General features: G+C 39.9%; 1 non-coding gene across 1 annotated transcript; it reads left to right on the top strand.

Annotated features, from left to right (window-relative positions):
* The first annotated feature begins 424 nt into the window (after nucleotides 1–424).
* LOC138389026 (U6atac minor spliceosomal RNA) lies at nucleotides 425–547 on the top strand. The gene has a single exon (XR_011234470.1). It is a non-coding gene; the product is annotated as a U6atac minor spliceosomal RNA (small nuclear RNA).
* The last annotated feature ends 5,692 nt before the right edge of the window (nucleotides 548–6,239 follow it).

The following is a 6,239-nucleotide window of genomic DNA, read 5'->3' as shown; positions in this document are numbered from 1 at the left end:
ATAGATTTGAAATTGATGAGGTCTATCTTCTGAATGCTTTTACTTGAATTATCTATTTCAGATGGAGAAGGGAAGAGGCCATGGCAGGCTAAAGACATAAAGTTCAGATGGGGAGAAGGAGGTTGGTCTGTTTGGAAACCAAGTCAAGACAAAGTCCATGTGAAAGAGGTATTGCCTGTTCCTCTCCATGGTATTTGGAGAAAAACAAGATGAAAGAAAGAGGATCAAGTTCAGGGGTGATTAGGAACATAGAGTAATTGAGTCATCCAAGAAATTGTTCCTGCTGATGACCAGTGTACATGGAATTTGAACTGGTCAAAGCAGAAACTGTCTGGCCTCATGACTCATAATTTGTGATTTGTTATGTGGTCTCTGGTCCATGAGAAATATAGTTTAAAAAAATTAAAGAAAAATTTTTTGTAGAGTCTTATATGAAAGGAAAGAAGTTTAGCACTCCCCTTGACAAGGATGGAAGAGGCCCTCAGTTCTAACAATACACATAAAGTTAAGGAATTGCCAGCGACTTTATGGCATCTAACCATTGTTTAAAAATATATATATATATATATTTGGTAGAGATGAGGTCTTGCTGTGTTGCTCAGGCTGGTCTCAAACTCCTGTCCTCAAGTGATCCTCCTGTCTCAGCCTCCCACAGTGCTGGGATTACAGGCGTGAGCCAGCACACCCAGCCAGAAAGATGGTTTTATCTATTTTAAGCTTAGGAGAAAATAAGAAATGAATATAGGAATATTTCCCTTGTGTTTGGATAGACAGAGCTGTCTTGTGACAAGAGAATAGCAAAAGTCACTTGTCTGGTTTGAGATAATGTTTTGGGGAACCAGAAAAGAGCCCAAATAGCCAAAGCAACCATAAGCAAAAGGAGCAAATCTGGAGGCATCACTTTACCAGACTTTAAGCTATACTACAAAACTATAGTAACCAAAACAGCATGGTACTAGCACAAAAATAGAGACAGAGACCAATGAAACAGAACAGAGAACCCAGATATAAAACATATTGGCATGTGATCTTTGGCAAAGTAGACAGCAACATATACTAGGGAAAAGAATCCCTATTTGGTAAACAGTGCTGGGAAAACTGGATAGCAGCCACATGTAGAAGATTGAAACAAGATCCATCTCTCTCACCACTTAAAAAAATTAATTCAAGATTTATAACAGACTTAAATCTAAGACATGAAACCACATGAATTCTAAAAGAAAATGTTGGAAAAACTCTTCTAGATTTCGGCCTAGGCAAAGAATTTATGAAGACAACCGCAAGGGCAATCACAGCAGCAACAAAAATAAATAAATGGGACTTTATTAAATTAAATAGCTTTTGCACAGCCAAGGAAACAATCAACAGAGCAAATAGACAACCTACAGAATAAGAGAAAATATTTGTATGCCATATATCTGATGAAGGGCTAATAACCAGAATCAACAAAGAACTCAAGCAATTCAACAAGAAAAAATCAACCCCATTAAAAAGTGGGCAAAAGACATGAACAGAAGCTTTTCAAAAGAAGATAGACTATTGGCCTCTAAACATAATGAAAAAATGCTCAGCTTCACTAATGATCAGAGAAATGCAAATCAAAACCACAATGAGATATTAGTTAACTCCGATGAGAATGGCTTTTATCAAAAAGTCCCAAAACAATAGATGCTGGCATGGATGTGGAGAGATAGGAACACTTATACTCTGCTGGTGGGAATGCAAACTAGTGCAACCTTTATGGAAAACAGTATGGAGATTCCTCAAAGAACTAAAAATAGAGCTACCATTTGATCCAGCAATCCCACTCCTGGATATTTACCCAAAGGGAAAAAAAAGTCATTTTACCAAAAAGACACCTGGACTAGAATGTTTATTACAGCACAATTCACAATCAAAAAGATGTGGAATCAACCCAAGTGCCCATCAATTCGTGAGCATATTAATAAAACGTGGTTTATGTACACCATGGAGTAATACTCAGCATAAAAAAATGCAACAATCTGGATGGAACTGGAGACCATTCTCCTAAATGAAATATCTAAAAAATGGAAAAACAAACACCACGTGTACTCGCTATTAAATTGGAACTAACTGATCAGCACTCATGTGCACAGATGGAAGTAAAACTTAATGGAAATCAAACAAGTGGGAGGAGGGAGGAGGGAGGAGGGGATGGGTGAAATTATACCTAATGAGTACAATGTACACTATCTGGGTGATAGGCACACTTACAACTTTGACTCAAGTAGTACAAAAGCAATCCATGTAACTGAAACATTTGTACCCCTGTAATATTCTGAAATAAAAAATTTAAAAAACAAAATAATGTTTTGAGAAAGGACATTGTAAAGCCATATATTAATACAATACAAGCTACTGTTGCTGTTGTTGTTTTTTGATTAAGATAATACAGCTGAAAGGCACCCTAGATAGAATCTAGGCTAACTCCATCTTACTGATGCCTATGTGGACACTGAGGCCTATTTGGGTCAAGTGTATTTATTTCCCAAGAGCACACGCCAAGTAAACAGTGTAGATTCTAGAGTCAAATAAACCCTGTTTGAAGCCCCGCGCCACCACTTCCTATTTTATGATCTTAGGGCTAGGCAGCACCTCAGAGATGAAGAGTGGAGTTGTACAGAGTGAATAGAGTTTGCCAGAGGGGCAGGCAATCCAGACAGAGGGACGAGTATGTCTCAAGAGGGAGTGTGAGAGGGAGAGCAAGCTGCATGAAGGAGGGGATGCCGGTGGACACAGCTGGAGCACATGGAACTGCTACTGTGGGATGGAGGCAGTTGGAAGAAGAAACTCCATGGCCAGCTTTTTTTCTTGCTATTTTGGTATTACTTTGCATCAATAACATACCCAAAGAAGCCTGAGTTGCTCCAAACCCTAGCCTATTCACAGGTGAGATCATAGGGCACTGTGGTCTTGAACTCCTGGGCTCAAGCAGTCCTGATCCTCCTGCCTCAGCTTCTGGAGTAGCTGGGACTACAGGTTCATGCCACCATGAAGACTGTTTCTTTTCCCCTCAGTTCTTCAAAAACATATGTAAATGTGCTGCTTGATGAATTTTCACAAAGTACACACATGTAACTAGCTTCCAGGATAGAAAATTGCCTGCACCCAAAGGCCCCTCATGGCCCCTTTCAGTCAGCAGCCCCTTACTTAATCACCCCACGACAAAGCAATGATCCTCCTTTAAAAAAAAAAAAATGCATTCCATGACATAAAACAGAGCTTAGCTTGTTTTTGTTTAGTATGCATTTGCATGTGGCTTCTTTCATTTACATTGCAAATAAGCAGTTAGTTATAGGTCTGTTCATTTTTATCACTGTATATATCCTAAACTTTTTATTTTGAAACAGTTTCCTAAACCCACAGAAAAGTTGAAAGACTAGTACAACGAACACCCACATAACCTTTACTTAGAACATGAATTACTGTTACCTCCACTTTACAGATGAAGAAACTAAGGGGAAGAGAAATTAGGTAATTAGCCCAGGATCTAGTTTTGCCTAGCTTGCTGCTTAGTCAGTCATAAGACTGTGTGTAGATCCCATAACTTCTCTGAGACTGTTTCTTCATTATTAAAACGGAAGTAATAATCCCCTTTCCATCAAGTTTCCAGACTGTTATGAGGCTCAAATATGAGCCACACGTGAAAGTGCTTTGTGAAGAGTAAAGTGGCGGTACTCCAAAGGAGTATTGTTCAAAATGCAGGCTCCTGGGTCCCACCCCTGTAGATCCTGACTCAGTAGGTCTGGGGTAGGAGGCACAATGTTTAACAAGCACCCAAGGTGATTCTGATGTGCCGGTCCCCAGACCACTCCATGAAAAAACACTCTTGTATTAAACTTTAGAAACTATCAAAATAATCTGGAGGATTTATTAATCCTCCAGATTGCTGGGTCCACACTCAGAGTTTCTCATTTATTAGATTTTGGGTGGGGCCTGGGGATTTGCATTTCTAACAAGTTCCCATGTGATGTTAATGCTGCTGTCCAAGAGCCCCACATTGAGAACCACTGCTGCATAGCATTTGCAAAGCTTAGTTATGACTACTACTTACTATTTTAATAATCCAGGAGAATTTTTGATTAAGAGTGACTTCTGAGAAATAATAGTATTTATAAAAAATAATTGGCCACACATAAACTGAAATTTAATTTGTTTCAACAATTATTTATTGAACACCTGCTCAGTGCAGGCGTCATTATGTGTGCTAGGGGTTACAAAAAGAAAAAAGAAATTTCTTAACCTCAAAGAAAAACAATGTATAAACAAATAATATTGTGTGATAAAGGTAAGCATAAAAGTATGTAGCAGAGGTGTTTGAGTGGTGGATTCCATCTAAGGTATTCAGGAGGTCTTCCTGGGGATGGTGGCATCTGACATGGGTTTTTCCTTTCTAGCCAAGATCTGGGTTTTGGAGGATAAATTCCCAGTGGACAAATTGGAGAAAACAGCATGAGCAATGACACACAGGAATCCTATACTACGATGTGTTCAAGGGGACTGTAAGTGAGCTTAATTAAGGTTTAAGAGGTAAACATCAGAGAAGAGACTCCTGAGAGAGGCAGGAGCCAGACCCTGGAGGGCCCAGGAGGCCATGATAAACTCCCAGAGGGAACCAAACAAACACTGAAAACCTTCCGGAATCTCAGGTTGGCCCAATCCATGGTAATGGCCTGGGACTTCCCAGGACTGCTTTACTGCACACACCCTACCTTAAATGGGATCGTACACATCCCACCTTCAGTGTTATTCTTGCCACCAGTTCAATGCTCTCACAGACTCATGAAGCTGAAAGAGTTGGGGATGCAGGATTTGGTGGGTTTTATCTTTAGTGGGTTTGGAGAGTCTGGTCCCAAGATTAGTCCCTGGGGCCCTATTCTTCACAGACAAATAAAAGCAAAAGAAAGCTTGCTCATCCTTAAAGAGAGGAAGTGACTCACAGGTTAAAAACAAAAAAGGAAAAGATGGAGGCATTTTATAGGTGAGAGTCAAGAGTCTTTTAGTGCAAAATACGATGTCAGATTAGTGAGAAGTCATGGGAGCGGGGATGGATTAACAATAGACAGACCCAACATTTGCTTAGAGTATAGAGAAAACCAGAAAGCTGGAATACCAAAAAGAAAAGAAAAACATAATTTGATTGTTTAAAACACTGAAAATGTCAACACAGGAAAAAAACAAAACTAGAACTGTTTTGGACTGCCAAACACTTATTTTATGGCTCAGTATTATATTTTATTTTAAATTACATGGGGGAGGAGGGAAATAAATACTATCATTTTTCTTACTAAGGGCTTTTAGATGTTAATTCAGTCCTGTATAAGAGATACATTTTTAATGGGTAGTTTGAAGCTTTAAATATGATAAACAGTATCTGTGTGCATGCAATGTTGGTTAAGTAATTGCGGCGACTGCCTTTGAGGGCTTCGCATAATTTAAACTCCATAGCTTGACACACAAATCAGGTCACTGGGGCTCCAGCGCTATAGCCTTCTCGCCTAGTTCCAATTCTAGAGGCGGAGGACCCGCGGGGGGCAGACGCCAAGCTTCCTTCCCACCTCACCGTCCAGCTGTCCTCCCTGGTGTGCCTAGGTGGGGGAGGCCAAGGCCTGTGATAACTCATCTGGAGATCCTCTGTCGCCCACTTGGGAAGAAGTCCACAGAATCCTACCTGGCCCCAGGCGGTTGCACAACTTGTTTGCTCAAATAATCTGGTTCAAGCCTCCGCATTTTACACAAGAAAAAAATGGGACTCAAACGTCAACGATTTAAGTTGCCTTAAAAATAATGCATACAATGTATAAGGCCCCTCTCCCCCAAATACACGCACAAAGTTGGCAATCTTGCATAAGCTTGGGCAGCTATCATTAGGAGTGATTTGGAATTAAATCTTGCGGAGAAAAAAAGGAGAGGACCAACCAAACGGTATTCTAAAGCCCTTTTTGGAAATTCCGATTCAACTTTAATTTAGAAGTATCTTTGAAGAATTGACTTAAAAGAGCAGTAAAACAGAAGTCTCTACAGGTCCGTCGTTGGATTAGAATTTCACAAAACTTTAAAAGTTATTTGTTCCCTAAAATAAACAGCCTAGAAGCCATTGTTTCCATTTTAAAAGAGTTCTATTCGGAGGACTGATGCTAATCAACAAGTCAGCGTTAATTGGTCTGAGTTTTTCAAAACCCCAAAGCCAGCCTGGAAACCGGCTTCTCCCTACCCCT

The sequence above is a fragment of the Eulemur rufifrons genome, chromosome 7 (genome assembly GCF_041146395.1).
Source record: "Eulemur rufifrons isolate Redbay chromosome 7, OSU_ERuf_1, whole genome shotgun sequence".
Lineage (NCBI taxonomy): Eukaryota > Metazoa > Chordata > Mammalia > Primates > Lemuridae > Eulemur > Eulemur rufifrons.
The sequence above is the reverse complement of the archived record's forward strand: the minus strand, read 5'-3'. Positions and strand labels throughout refer to the sequence as shown.